This window comes from Camelus ferus, chromosome 19, assembly GCF_009834535.1.
Source record: "Camelus ferus isolate YT-003-E chromosome 19, BCGSAC_Cfer_1.0, whole genome shotgun sequence".
In the NCBI taxonomy this organism is placed as follows: domain Eukaryota; kingdom Metazoa; phylum Chordata; class Mammalia; order Artiodactyla; family Camelidae; genus Camelus; species Camelus ferus.
In genome coordinates, this window is record NC_045714.1 from 24,809,427 (window position 1) to 24,825,393 (window position 15,967).

Consider the following 15,967-nt stretch of genomic DNA (forward strand, 5'->3'; position numbering starts at 1 on the left):
GGTTTCTCAGTGTGTTTTCTAGTGCCGGTTTGAAGTTCAAGCAATTTTCACTGTAAAACCTTATTGGAGCTTGTATCTCCCGATATATGTGTATGTATTTTATTTCCCCACTCAAAATAAACTGTGTGTTCCCAACAAGCTAGGTGATTAATGGCTTTTACACACATTTAACTCTCAGAATTGAGCATGTGGTGATCGTTCTTGCATCTTGCCTAAAGAGAATAGGTAGCATCAGAGACAATTACTCTCATTTCTAGGTATGTTTCCTAGTGCCGGTTTGAAGTTCATGCAGTTTTCACTGTCAAAATGAGTTAGAGTTAGAACATCCCCATGTAAACGTATGTAGTGTTGTTTCCCAATGGAAAGAAAATCTGTGTTCCCAATAATCTAAATTATTGACGGCTTTCACCCACACTTAACTATCAGAATTTATCATGTGTAGATATTTTGGTTCATCTAGCATAATGAGAATGGTTAGCGCTTGAAACACTCTGATATTTCAGTATGTTTCCTAGTGTGGTTTGAAGCACATGAAGTTTTCACTGTAAAACCGAGTTGGAGCTAGAAATTCCCCATTTATATTTATGTACTGTAGTTCCCCCCTCAAAAGAATCAGTGTGTTCTCTACAAGTTAATTTATAAGTGGCTTTTGCACACATTCAACTCTCAGAACTGAGCATGAGGAGAGGCGTTTATTCATCTAGCATAAAGGGAATTTGTTGCAATAGAATCATTTACTCTGGTTTCTCAGTATGTTTCCTAGTGCCAGTTTGAACTTCATGCAGTTTTTACTGTAAAACCGAGTTTTAGATAGTACCTCAGCCTATATATATATGTAAAGTAGTTCCCCACTGAAAAGAAACTGTGTTTTCCCTACAAGCTAAGTGAGAGATGGCTTTCACACCCATTCAATTCTCAGAATATAGCATATGGGGAGATGTTCGTTCATCTAGCATAGAGGGAAAGGTATGCAGTAGAAACACATACTCTGGTTTCTCAGTATGTTTCCTAGTGCCAGTTTGATGTTCATGCAGTTTTCAATGTAAAACTGAGTTGGAGCGAGTACCTGCCCATATAAGTGTATGTAGTGTAGTTTCCCACTGAATAGAACCTGTGTGTTCCTAGCAAGTTTGGTGATTGATGGCTTTGACACAAATTCATCTCTCAGAATTGAGCATGTGGAGAGATGTTCTTTCATTAAGCATAAATGGAATGGCTAGCAGTAAATACACTTACTCTGATTTCTCTGTAAGTTTCCTAGTGCCGGTTTGAAGTTCATTCAGTTTTCACTGTAAAGCAGATTTGGAGCTAGTACCTCCCCTTATATATTTATAGCGTAGTTCCCCACTCAAAAGAAACTATGTGTTCCCTACAACTAAGTGATAAATGGCTTTTGCACACTTCCAACTCTCAGAACTGAGCATGTGAGTGGCGCTCATTCATCTAGCATAAAGGGAATGGGTTGCATTAGAAACACTTACTCTGCTATCTTAGTAAGTTTCCTAGTGCCGGTTTGAAGTTCATGATATTTTCACTGAAAAACTGAGTTGGAGCTAGTTCCTCCCCATATAAACGTATGTGGTGCAGTTCCCCACAAAATAAACTATGTGTTCCCTGCAAGCTAGGCGATAGGTGGCTTTCGTACCCAATCAACTCTCAGAAATGAGCATGTGTATAGGCGTTCGTTAATCTAGCATAAAGGGAATGGTTTGCAATAGAAACACTTACTCGGATCTCAGTATGTTTCCTAATGCTGGTAAGAAGTTCATGCAGTTTTCACTGTGAAACAGTTGGAGCTTGTCCCTCCCCATATATATATATGTATTGTAGTTTCCCACTGATAAGAATATGTGTGTTCCCAGCAAGTTAGGTGATTGACGGCTTTCACACACATTCAACTCTCCGAATTGAGCATGCGTAGAGACGTTCAATCATCTGGCATAAATGGAATGGCTAGCAGTAGAAACATTTACTCTGGTTTGTCAGTATGTTTCCTAGTGCCTTTTTGAGGTTCATGCAGTTTCCAGTGTAAAATCGATTTGGAGCTAGTACCTCCCCATATATATGTATGTAGGGTAGTTCCCCACTCTAAAGAACTGTGTGTACCCTTCAAGGTAATCGATAGATGGCATTCGGACACATTCAACTCTCAGAACTAAGCATCTGGCGAGGCGTTCCTTCATTCAGCATAAAGGGAATGAATTGTATTAGAAACAGTTACTCTGATTTCTCAGTATGTTTCCTAGTGCCGGTTTGAATTTCATGCAGTTTTAATAGTAAAACCGAGTTGGTGTTTGTACTTCCTCATATATATATATGTACTTTAGTTCCCCACTCAAGAGATACTGTGTGTTCCTTAGAAGATAAGTGATAGTTGGCTTTTGCACACATTCATTCCTCACAATTGAGCATGTGGAGAGACGTTCTTTAATCTCGCATAAAGGCAATTTAATGTAGTAGAAACACTTACTCTGGCTTATCAGTATGCTTTCTAGTGCCGGTTTGAAGTTCATGCATTTTTCAAATTAAAATAGAATTGGAGCTATTACATCCCAATTTATATGTGTGTAGTATAGTTTCCCACTGAAAAGAAGCTGTGTGGTCCCAGCAAGTTAAGTGATTGAGGGCTTTCCCACACATTCAACTATCAGAATTGAGCATGTGTAGAGACGTTCTCTCATCAAGCATAAATGATATGGCTAGAAGTAGAAACACTTACACCGATTTCTTAGTATGTTTCTTAGTGCTGGTTTTAAGTTCATGCAGTTTTCACAGTTAAAACGAGTTGGAGCTTGTAACTTCCCATATATAGGTATACAGTGAAGTTCCCCACTTAGAAGACACTGTGTGTTACCTTCAAGCTAAATGATAGATGGCTTTAGCACACATTCAACTCTCACTATTGAGCATGTGGAGAGGCGTTCTATCATCTAGCATAAAGGGAATGGGTTGCAGTTGAAACACTTACTCTGATTTCTCTGTATGTTTCCTAGTCCCGGTTTGAATTTCATGCAGTTTTCACTGTAAAACCGAGTTGGAATTAGTACCTCATCATAAATATATATGTAGAGCAGTTTCCCACTGACAGGAAACTGTGTTTTCCCAACGAGCTTTATGATTGAAGGCTTTCTCAAAAACTTTACTCTCAGAATTGAGCATGTAGAGAGATTCGTTCATTTAGCATAAAGAGAAATCTTAGCACTAGTAACACTTTCTCCGATATCTCAGTATGTTTTCTAGCTCCGGTTTGATGTTCATGCAGTTTTCACTGTAAAACTGAATTAGAGCTAGTACCTCCTCATATAAATGTATGTAGTGTGTTTTCCCACTGAAAGGAGACTGTGTGTTCCCTGCAGGCTAGGTGATTTACGGCTTTTGCACACATTCAACTCTCAGAATTGAGCATAGGGAGAGGCGTTCGTTCAGCTAGCATAAAAGGAAAGGTTGCAGTAGAAACACTTACTCCGGTTTCTAAGTATTTTTTCTAGTGCCGTTTTGATATTCATGCAGTTTTCAATGTAAAACCGAGTTGGAGCTAGTACTTCCCCATATATATATGTATGTATTGTAGTTACCCACTGAATAAAAGCTGTGTGTTCCCATCAATTTTTTTGATTGACGGGTTTAACACATATTCAACTCTCAGAATTGAGCAAGTGGAGAGACGTTTGCTCATCTAGCATAAAAGGAATGGGTTGCAGTAGAAACACTTACTCTGGTTTCTCAGTATATTTCCTAGTGCCGGTTTGAATTTCATGCAGTTTTCACTGTAAAACCGAGTTGAAGCTAGTTCCAACCAATATATATGTATGTAATGTAGTTTCCCACATAAAATACACTGTGTGTTCACAACAAGCTAGGTGATTGACGGCTTTCACACACACTTTACTCTCAGAACTGAGCATGTGGAGAGACGTTTGCTCATCTAGCATAAAAGGGATGGGTTGCAGTAGAAACACTTACTCTGGTTTCTCAGTAATTTTCCTTGTACCGTTTCAAAGTTCATGCTGTTTTCACTGTAAACACGAGTTGGAGCTAGTATGTTACCATATATATGTATGTAGTGTAGTTTGCAACTGAAAATAATATGTGTGTTCCAAACAAGCCACGTGAATGAGCTTTCACACTCACTTAACTAAGAATTAAGCATATGGAGAGTCATTCGTTCATCTAGCAAAAAGAGAATAGGGAGCACTAGAAACACTTACTCTGATTTCCCAGTATGTTTCCTAGTGCCGGTTTGAAGTTCAGGCAGTTTTCACTGTAAAACAGATTTGGAACTAGTACCTCCTCTTATATATGCATATAGTGTTATTCCCCACTCAAAAGAAACTCTCTGTTTCCTTCAAGATAAGTGATAAATGGCTTTTGCCCACATTAAACTCACAGAATTGAACATGTGGAGAGACATTCTTTCATCTGGCATAAAGTGAATGGGTTACAGCAGAATGGCTTAATCTGCTTTCTCAGTATGTTTCCTAGTGCCTGTTTGAATTTCATGCATTTATCACAGTTAAACAATTTTGGAGCTACTCCTCCCCATATATATTTATGTAGTGTAGTTTCCCACTGAAAAGAAGCTCTGTGTTCCCAGCAAGTTTGGTGATTGAAGGCTTTCACACACATTCGACTCATAGAATACAGCATGTGGAGAGACATTCGTTCATCTAGCACAAAGAGAATAGTTAGCACTAGAATCACTTACTCGGATTTTTCAGTATGTTTCCTAGTGCGGGTTTGAAGTTCATGCAATTTTCACTGTAAACCCCAGTTGGAGCTAGTACCTCCCCATTTATATGTATGTAGTGTACTTCCCCATTCAAAACAAACTGTGTGTTCCCTATAGGATAATTGATAGATAGCTTTTGCACACATTCAACTCTCAGAACTGAGCATGTGGAAAAGCGTTCGTTCATCTAGCATAAAGGTTTGGTTTGCATTAGAAACACTTTCTCTGGTTTCTCAGTATGTTTCCTAAGGCAGGTTTCAAGTTCATGCAGTTTTTATTGTAAAACAGATTTGGAGCTAGTACCTTACCTTATGAATGAATGTAGTGTATTTTCCCACTGAAAAGAAACTGTGTGTTCCCAACAAGCTAGGTGATTGGGCTTTCAAAATCACTTGAATCTCAGAATTGATCATGAGGAGTGAGTTTGTTCATCTAGCATAAAAAAGAATAACTAGCACTAGAAATATTTACTCTGATTCCCTGTATGTTTCCTAGTGCCGTTTTGAAATTCATGCAGACTTCAATGTAAAACCGAGTGGAGCTTGTACCTCCCCATATATATGTATGTTGTGTAGTTTCCCACTGAAAAGAAAGTGTGTGTACCATAGAAGCTTGATGATTGGTGTCTTTCACACACAACTAACCCTCAAATTGAGCAAGTGGAGAGACGATCTTTCATCTAGCATAAGGAGTATAGATAGCACTAGAAACACTTACTCTGATTTCTCTGTATGTTTCCTAGTGCCGGTTTGAAGTTCATGCATTCTTCACTGTAAAACCGAGTTGGAGCTACTACCTCCCCATATATCGGGATGTAGTGTAGTTACCCACTCAAAAGAAACTGTGTTTTCCCTACAAGCTTATTGATGGATGGCTTTCGCGCACATTCAACTCATAGAACTGAGCTTGTGTTGAGACGTTCATTCATCTAGCAGAAAGGGAATGGGTTGCTGTAGAATTACTTACTCTAGTTTCTCAGTATATTTCCTAGAGCCGGTTTTAAGTTTATGCAGTTTTCAATGTAATACCGAGTTGGAGCTAGTAACTCACCATATATATGTATGCAGTGTAGTTTCACACTGAGAGGAAACTGTGTTCCGAAGAAGCTAAATGATTGAAGTCTTTCACACACAACTAACCCTCAAATTGAGCAAGTGGAGAGACGAACGTTCATCTAGCAAAAAGAGAATAGGGAGCACTAGAAACACTTACTCTGATTTCTCAATATGTTTCCTAGTGCCGGTTAGATATTCATGCGGTTTTCAATGTAAAACCCATTTGGAACAAGATCCTCCTCATATATATGTGTGTATTGAAGTACCCCACTCAAAAGAAACTGTGTGTTTCCTACAAGTTAAGTGATAGTTGGATTTTGCACACATTCAACTCTCAGAACCTAGCATGTGGAGAGACTTTTTTCATCAAGCATAAAGGTGATGGATTACAGAAGAAACACATATTCTGGTTTCTCACTATATTTCCTAGTGCCGGGTTGAAATTCATGCAGTTTTCACTGTAAAACCGAGTTTGAGCTAGTACATCCCCTTATATATGTATGTAGTGTAGTTTCCCACTCAAAAGAAACTGTGTGTTCCCAACATGCTAGGTGTTTGACGGCATTCACCACATTTAACTCTCAGAATTTTTCATGTGAAGAGAGTTTCGTTTATCTAGCATAAAGAGAATAGGAAGTACTTGTAACACTTACTCTGATTTCTCAGAATGTTTCCTAGCGCCTGTTTGTATTTCATGCAGTTTCCACTGTAAAACCGAGTGGGGCTAGTACTTCCCCATATATATGTGTGTAGTGTAGTTCCCAAATCAAAATAAACTGTGTGTTTCCTACAAGTTAAGTGATAGTTGGCTTTTGCACACATTCAAGTCTCAGAACTGAGCATATGGAGAGACGTTCTTTCATCTAGCATAAAGGAAATGGTTTGCAGTAGAAACACATGCTCTGATTTCTCAGTTTGTTTCCTAGTGCCGGTTTGAATTTCATGCAGTTTTCACTGTAAAACATTTTTGGAGGGAGCACTTCATCATATATATGTATGTATTGTAGTTTCCTGCTGAAAAGTATCTGTGTGTTCCCAACAATCTAGGTGAATAACCTCTAACACACACACTTAACTCTCAGAACTGAGCATGTGGAGAGACGTTCGTTCATCTAGCATAAAGGGAATAGGAAGCACTAGAAACACTTTGATTTCTCAGTATGTTTCCTACTGCCGGTTTAAACTGTGATGGAGCTTGTACCTCCCCATATATATATATATGTAGTGTAGTTCCCCTCTCAAAGAAACTGTGTGTTCCCTACAAGCTAATTGATAGAAGTCTTTCACACACACTCATCCCTAAGAACTGAACATCTGAGGAGGTGTTCGTTCATTTGGCATAAAGGAAATTGGTCTTAGCAGAAACACTTGCTCTCGTTTCTCAGTATATTTCCTAGTGCCGGCTTGAAGTTCATCCAGTTTTCACGGTAAAACCGAGTTGGAGCTAGTACCTCCCCATATATATGTATGTGGTGTAGTTCCCCCTCAAAAGAAACTGTTCATAGCAAGCTATGTGACTGATGGATTTCACACACATGCAGATCACAGAACTGAGCATGTGTAGAGGCGTTCGATCATAAAGCTTCAAGAGAATGGGTTGCAATAGAATCACTTATTCAGTTTTCTCAGTAACTTTCCTAGAGCCGGTTTGAATTTCATGCAGTTTTCAAAGTAAAATCGAGTTGGAGTTAGTACTTCCCTTTATATATGTATGTATTATAGTTTCCCAATGAAAAGAAACTGTGTGTTCCCAACAAACTAGGTGATTGACGGCTTTCACACACACTTAACTCTCAGAATTGTGCATGTGTAGAGACGTTCGTTCATCTAACATAAAGAGAATAGATATCACTTGAAACACTTACACTGATTTCTCAGTATGTTTCCTAGTGCCAGTTTGAAGTTCATGCAGTTTTCACTGAAAAACTGAGTTGCAGCTAGTACCTCCCCATATATATGTATGTATTGTAAATTCCCACTGAAACTAAGCAGTGTGTTCCCAACAAGCTAAGTGATTGATGGCTTTCATGCACATTCAACTCTCAGAATTGAGCATGTGCGGAGGCGTTCGTTTATCCAGCATAAAGGGAATGTGAAAGCGATGATCATTGCCTATGCTGGGATGAATACACCAAAGGGAGCATTAATTTAGAGCCTTTATATTTATAGTCCACAGACATGACAGAATTTCATTTTAACCATTATATTTCTTTTTTTTTTAAGATTCAGAAAACTTAATTCTTTCCTGTAACTGGATATAGATATTGAATATTTTTAAGTCTTTGAGCAACTGCTTTAAAGTAGAATAGTTACTGTACTTTTGGTCTTTAACCTAAGGGAATATCCAGAAATCTAGTGGCAGTTCAAAAGCAAGGGCCTGAACCTTGCCTATTACATTTTTTATGTTCAGTAAGAATAACTGTAGACGAGGGTACTGTGCATAAATCAAGAGCTGCTTGGATATGTTATATGTAAATTATATTTTCAGAAATTAGAAATATCATGAAAATCAATCAACCTTGGAGATCTATTTGGTATAATTTAATCTTGAATAATGTAGATTTATATAGCCCTTTTGTATATTTGACACTTATGAAAATATGTTGGCTTTATATAACTCCTTTGTAGATAAATGATTTAAAAATTAAGGGTTATTTTATCACTTACTTCTTAAAAATAGAATACTAATTGCAGAATATATATTTTCCTTCATGTTCATAGTTTTTTCCCTATACTATCTTGACTTGTTTAGATAAGTTAACCCATAGTCTGATTTATTTTAAACACTCAGTATGTGCTTCTGTCTGTTGCTTTATTGGAGAGCAAGGATTCTTTATTATTTTTAATAAAATATACTAGCAGGAATCTATACTGGGATTGTTTCATTCACAGAGTCAAGCAATGATACCTGTTTTGTTAGATCAAGTGTCTAAGCCTCTCAACTTCTAAAAGATTACATGGACAAAGTTAAAATCGTCATAAATGATCGACTAACAAAGTTTATTGTGTTCCTTGATTAAAAGTATAAATATGGGTCAGTCTTAAATTCGGATGTAAAGCTTTTATGAATTACATGAGTCTTCTCCAAAATTCTTTATTTTGGGCTTTAAACCCTCCAGTAAAAAACTGGTTTGAAGAAAGAAGAAAGTCGAGAATAGATTCAATCCAAATTCTATGGGAATAAACAAAGCTAAATGTTTCAGTCATTTTTTGAAGCAGAACAGATATGTTTTCTGCTCCATACGATTTTAATAGTATTCATCTGAACATACGGTTAAGACACCGTGAGACCTTAAGCCAACAAACACGATCTCAGGAAAAGCAAGAAAAACAACTGAGGGGATTTTCTACTGCAAAATTTCCCCAAACTCGAACTGTAATAGAAAACAAATCTGACGCCACATTGGATCTGTTCCTTCAGTTTGAAGCACTGTGCCCTGTTTTCCAGGCTTAATCTTCCTGGCTCTGCACCTTTTGTAAAACAACGTTGCCTTTAGCCTAAAACCTACAGGAAAGCCTACTCTCGGGGCTCTGACCTTTAAGGATGTTAGCACTTCTGCACTTCTGCAGGGATGGCAAGTTGCAAAACAGAGAATAACTTTGTTTTGTTGGAGGTTTACAGGGACAACATGACCTGACACACATGGACGGCTGCAAGAACAAAGAATGCCTGCAGCAAGAAGTTGGCACAGCAAACCACACCCCCTCCCCTTTTTAGTTTAAAAGGAGCCTGAATTCTGACTTGGGCAAGATGATTCTCCAGGACATTAGTCCCCCATCTTCTTGGTCTGCCAGCTTTCTGAATAAAGTTACTATTCCTTGCCCCAAAACCTCATCTCCTGATTTATTTATTTATCACTGTTGTTCACTGAGCAGAACAAGTTTGGCCTCGGTAACAGGACCAGCTTTGTCATTCCCTCTGATGTGAAATCTCTCTGGGTGTACACGTGCTTGCCTGGTGGTGGTGGTGGTGGTGGCGGTAGGCAAAAATATTTCACTTCTCCTGATTTCAATAGGCTAAAATTTCCTGCTATTTAAGTCAACTCTAGACTTTTACAGAATCACCTGCAGATGTGCTTCTGGAAGCTAAAAAAATTCCAACAATAAAAATAATTCTATTGTCTCCAGACAAGATAATTTTCCTCAAAACTGATCAGCTCTGAGACACACTTCAGGAGTAAAGATAGATGCAGTGTGCTTCATTTCCCATGCTGTTCTGACACAATTTTCCACTTATATCAAATAAATTAAAACCGGTCTTCAATAGCAGAGGCTCTGGCATGATACAACAATGTCAATTCCACTTATTTATTGAACCAGAGCAGCTTTAGAATAAATGATTTTATACCAAACTCCTGCTTGATGTCCTGTCTTCTCCCTGGTGGCTAATTCCTTCTTCTTTCTTCCTAAAAGTTCTCCTGTTATGGGAAGTTAGCCTTTACTGTGCACATTCAATTGGGAAGGCACAAATTAAATATGTGTGGGGATGACATACATATTTTATTCTTACTTATACATATATACAAGCACACAGGACCTGTGTCTTGGAAGATGTCACTTCCTAATGTGGGCAAGAGGATGGTCTATAGTTCAATCAATGATCTAAAAGCAGTTTTCTAGGATATAATAAAGCAATGCTTGAGTTATAAGGCAGAACAACTCCTGGATATGAATCAGTGGCACCAATCAGTGGGGGCACATGTGTGCACACACACGCCCCAGCACACAGTGCAGCCTTGGAGACACTCCATCTGTGCTGATGGAGCAAACCATACTGGGGAGATGAGGAAAAAGTGCCTAATACCATCAAAACAGGACACCTGAGTAATGGGTAATAGGTGTCAATTGAATTTTCTGGTTAGCTGAAGGTCAAACAAAAACACTTTTAGTTTCAAACGTCATTGCTAAAAATTTTCTTAAAGCACAGGAGCCTTTTTTCCTGCCTTGCTTAGTGTCATATGGCATATTAAACATGACAGATTCATACTTCTCTGACCGTGGAACGGGAAAGGCCTTGTTGTCATATTTCTGAACATTAGTTTATGTTTTGCAGCACAGTGGATACTGAAAATGGGGCAATTTGAGTGAATGGGAATGGACATAACCTAGCAGTCATTGACTGTGTGTGATTTGCCAACTTTCTTCAAAAAGTAGGGGTAGCAAGCAAATCAGATAAATTGAGGGTTCTTGGGGTGGGGAGTCGGGTGGGCTGACAGCTGGGTGGTCCCAGGTAGCTTGTTTTACTGTGTAAAATTGTGACTATGATCCAGACAGTGACACATTGTCAAATTCTTGTGCCTGTAGCTTTGATACCTGGCCAAGTCTGTGCAGCCAATTTTATCGATGGTGCATAATGAAGATAACTAACATTCCCTGAGGACCAGGTTGTGTGACTTCTGTGCATTGACTCACTGAATTCCCTAAGAACCCTTTGTGGTACATAACAGTCTTAAAATATGCGGCAGGGAATTATTCTGTTTGCAGATGATTAAAAGAATCTCTGAACTGTTGAAGACTGGCCCGAAATAATGGAGATGGGAAGGCGCCGTGCTGGGAGCTAAGCTCGGGCCTGACTCCAGAACCTGAAGGACCCAGCAAGTCCCCTCACCAAGGAACTTGGCCCACAGCCACTGCCAGGCCCTGTTCTGTTTCTATGAGTGCTCATAGGAAAATGCCAGGTACTCAGGGTCAATGTGACTTGATTAAGTAATTCAAACTGGGATAGCCGTTTGTTGGGGACTGTAACCTGGGAGTGAAACTGGCAGTGAAGTAAGGGAGGAAACAGCCCTGGTTGTAAGAATATTTCTAGGGAAGAAGGTTCCCTGATGGGCTGGCATGGGAATCGCTGTTGTTGTGAGCCCCCTGTTGCCCTGTGTGGGTGTGGGCAGGGAAGGAGAGAGGCTGTTCAGACTGATCATAGTCAATACAGTTTGTAAACAGCTGAGTTCTGTTCCCTCACAGCTCAGACACATGCAGGACATGAGGATGCTTAGCTAATGACCAACAGTGTGTAGCAAAGGCCAAGAGTGGGGTGGGGAGGAGAGATGGGACCGCCTTCTGGAAGAACTTCTGCCCCAGGGGACCAGGAAGGTAATGAATAATTGGGGATCCACAAAGGGTTTATATGGCCTCATCAGGTAGTTCCTACTTTAAACTGATAGTCTGGAATATATGGTAAAATACGGTGGAATGACTGCTCTTATTTTAGGTTCTACAAACTCTTAAACGGATAGATTTCTATCTCCATTATACAAGCACTGCTGGGTAACCTTTACAGTCATGTGAGGATCAAAAGAGTGAGTAGTTATTAATACTATTACCATGCTTCTACTGAATTAACACTTCAGCAACAGTATAATGGCCGCACTTCTTAACAACTGCCTCTTTAAGAGCTCTTGTAAGTCACAAATAACAATTATAAAGAAAATACATTAAAAATAATAACAATTACAGTTACAACAACTATGTTGTTGATAATGATGACCGTGTTAGCATCTCCCTCTCATATTAAACAATACCCAACCCTGGATACCTTAGGAAGCAACGCTAATGCATTTTTGGACTTTTCAAGGTCTTCACCCCATGAAGCCTTTTTACTCGCATTGGTCCACCACAGCCAGAATTGCTGTTCCTTGCATGGTGGGCTGCCACGCTGGGATGTCCTGGGCTTTTTCTGGCACCATGCGTCTATACTGGGTATTCAAGTTTCCACGTATCCACTCTGATTTCCAATATATTGTTCTCCAGAGCCAACAGAGGGGCCACTGGAAAGAGGCCACAAATAAGGTGGTGAACCCAAACTGAATACCTGTTGAAGAAATGGACACACAACACGGAGTGGTGGGTGGATGGAAGGACAACATAAATTCCTTTACTCCTGTAAAGAGAGAGGGGCAAATGGCGAACTAAATCCCAAAGAGAAAAGACATTCATGGTAATAATAATGTTCAACAGTGAAATAATCAAAACAAAAGGCAAATATAAAATCTCTGGGAAGAAGACTAATTACAACCTGTTTCTTTCACGTATATACCCTTAGTAGGAATAACATACTTAAAAATCTTTAACCAACCATAGTTATTTGCTGGTAATAAACTTGCGAATCTTGAAGCATATTATTCACTCTCAGCGTTGAAAATACACAATCGTGGAAGATAATTTGTAATTGAGGATTAAAAAAATAATATTGTAGATGTATCTAACAATTTAAATAGAAATAAGAAATGTACCTTTGGGAAAGCTATGCATAGAGAATGTTGGAGGAAATACACTGAAAATAAGCAAGTGAGCAAGCTCCCTTGAGTCTGGGAAGGTGAATGCAGCCCATTCAGAGGGTCTATGAAGTTATTACAAGTCACAGAAAGGTATGCAATTAAAGTGTCTTCATAAGGAAAATATCCTTCTTCAGGAATTTTTATCTTGATATTTCTATGGTCTGTGTGGTCACAGGAAGTCAAAGTTATGGTGGTGGCTTAGAAGTTCTTGTCTCTCTGCCTGTAACTTACAGGGCATTGCTACAGATGGGGCAGCAGAGATCCGCGGTAAGCTGTTCCATGGTGTGGGAGAGAGGTTAGAAATGATAAGGCCAGAGATCTAAAAGACTTTTAGACCCACCCCTCCTAACTGGCAGACCTTTAAAGTAAACTAGCACAGGTATGTAACTAAGACAGTGGATGAGAGGCAAATTTATACTCCCTTTAGGGTTACAGATCAGTCGAGGGATAGGGACCACTCTGTCCAGGAATGGCAAGACTGTGGATGGGGTTGATGGGTAGGAGAAGCTGACATTTGCTTCTGACCTGAGAGGCAGGGGTGTGTTGCAGAAAAGCAGACAGTGCTGGAGAGACGCAGCAGTTCCACAGCCCAAAAGTAGCTGTCATATTCAGTGAGGTCAGAGAGCAAGAACCAGAGTTAGTGACGCCACAGGGTCAGCAGCGTGGCAGCAGTGATGTCAGTACCTGTGTCCATAACCCACCTAACCCTACACGAGCTCATCTGCCTACAGGGGGCAGGTAAGTAGCAGAAATGTGTGGAGTGGGTGCAGCCACTGGCAAATTGGCAAGTGGACATCCTAAGGAAACGCACTGCTCACAGTCACCATATTGGAAAAAGGGCCCCACACTGTCAGATCTTCTTATTCAAGAGAAGCCAGAAATTAAGACTTTATTAGCAATCAACTCAGTTCAAAACCCAGAAAAGATATCATTTATAATGACAACAAAGGCATAGACTATTCAGAAATAAATTAATGATAAATGTTAAGGTGATTCTGATATATAACTTAATAAAAGAAAAAAAATGATGATTGAATGAACAGTAGAATGCAGCATATTCTTCACTGGGCAGACTCAAGTTTGGGGGACATAGAACATGTTTTCTCCAAAATAAATTTAGAATCTGAATGCAAATTTAGTTAATAATCCCAAATGGATTTAAGAAAAAAATCTGAAAGGTGATCCTAAAGTTCTTCCAGATATACACACAAATATAGAAATAAAATAATGAAGAGGGATGTTTGAATTTGTAGTATTAGGGACATTCTGGAAAAGGATAAAATAGGACCAAGTCTAGGAGGTATTAATCTATGGTCATGGAAACAGTATAGAAATAGTGCACTGAGAGTATGAATGAAATAGAATCCATTTCAAGAATAGACATGGATATTTATGAGATGTTAGTAATATTATAAAACTGACACTTCAAATCAGTGGATTCAAGTACTGGAGTAATTAGCTAAATCATTGGAAGACCTGGTACAGTGTCCTCACTTTTGACATTAAAATAAATTCCAGATAATTTTTTAGTTAAAAAATAAAACACCAGAAATAACCCAACATGATTTAATCTGTTCAGATATTTATGTGAGAAGAACTTTCTTAAAAGCTTTTGGAACAAAGACCAAAAAGAGCAAAGGCCTAACAACTCAGCAAGGCCAGAAACCCCCACTGTAAAACAAAACTAACCCTCGCCCAACCCTCTCTCACGGCCCTGTATTGCTCTCTGATACTTTCTACACTTTCTTCTTCCCTTTAAAGTCCAGTTTCTTGGAGAAGTACCTGCGCTGATGACTCCTCCAGGGCTCAGAGCCCTGCATCCCCCACGGCCCTCACCGCGGCACTGAGACAGGAGTTGCACTACCGGTGGCTGCGTGTTTCAAACCAGTGGGCATTTTCAGCTCCTGTTTATTTGATTACCAGGTAGCTTTTGCCGTGGACAAATATTTCCCTCTCAGTGGAATGTTTTCCCCCATTAATTTATATTTTACTTAAATAAATTTAAAAAGCCCAGGCAGAAATATGTGTGCACATATGTACACACACAGATACACACAGATCTGTTTTTTAAAGGCTACCTAAGTATAGCCCTCCTCCTCCTTTTCCCCAGGCTTGGCAATTAAAGGTGGGCTTTAGCTCTTGCTTTTTTGCCCCACACACCCCCCTTTCTCACTATGCTCCTTTTAGTCAGTGTTCAAATCCCTCTTAAGCCAGGTTACAGCCTTCTCTGTGTTGCCTCAACTAGTTTCCTCCCAACTGCTCTGCTATTCTTCTTTCTCTTGGTGGATTTCTCTTCTCCCATTTGCCATGTACATGGCCCTTTTCCCCAGGGCCTCGTCTTCCATCCTCCACTTGGCAGGACTGAATCGCCCCCACGGCCTCACCCACAGCTCCTCTGAGCTCCTGACTGGTGCATCCAGCTTAACAACGGACATCACCCCTCAGATATCCCATAGACACTTCGCACTCAAAATGCCACACACAGAACCATCTCCTCGAAACCAGTTCCTCCCCTTACACTCCCCCTGCAGATCCGCTCTCCGGATGGGTACCTGGAAAGTCACCTCAGGAGCTCTGCGGCCCGCCGCCCCGGCCCTGCAGTCCCCTCTGCAGCAGTCACCACTTCTGCCGCCCATGTCTCTCTCCCTCTGCCCAGGGCCTCTCTGCAGGCTTGTGCCACTTGTCTGGGTTACCTGGGGTGGTCCCTGAAATATCCTTTCCCCCTAAAATATGGGCCTTCCCAAAATAGTATCTTCCATTCTGCTGCCAGTAATAACCAGATCTTCTTCAACATAAACATGATGCAATTCTCTTGCTTATAAATATTCCAATATATCCCTGTTTCTTTAAGGATACTTTCAAGTCTAAGCACACAAGACCCATCGTGACAGAGGCCTTTTGCACCTGAT

General features: G+C 39.8%; 1 pseudogene; it reads right to left on the reverse strand.

Annotated features, from left to right (window-relative positions):
* Positions 1-12,377: 12,377 nt before the first annotated feature.
* LOC116658041 overlaps positions 12,378-15,967 on the reverse strand; it is a 50,823-nt pseudogene continuing 47,233 nt past the window's right edge.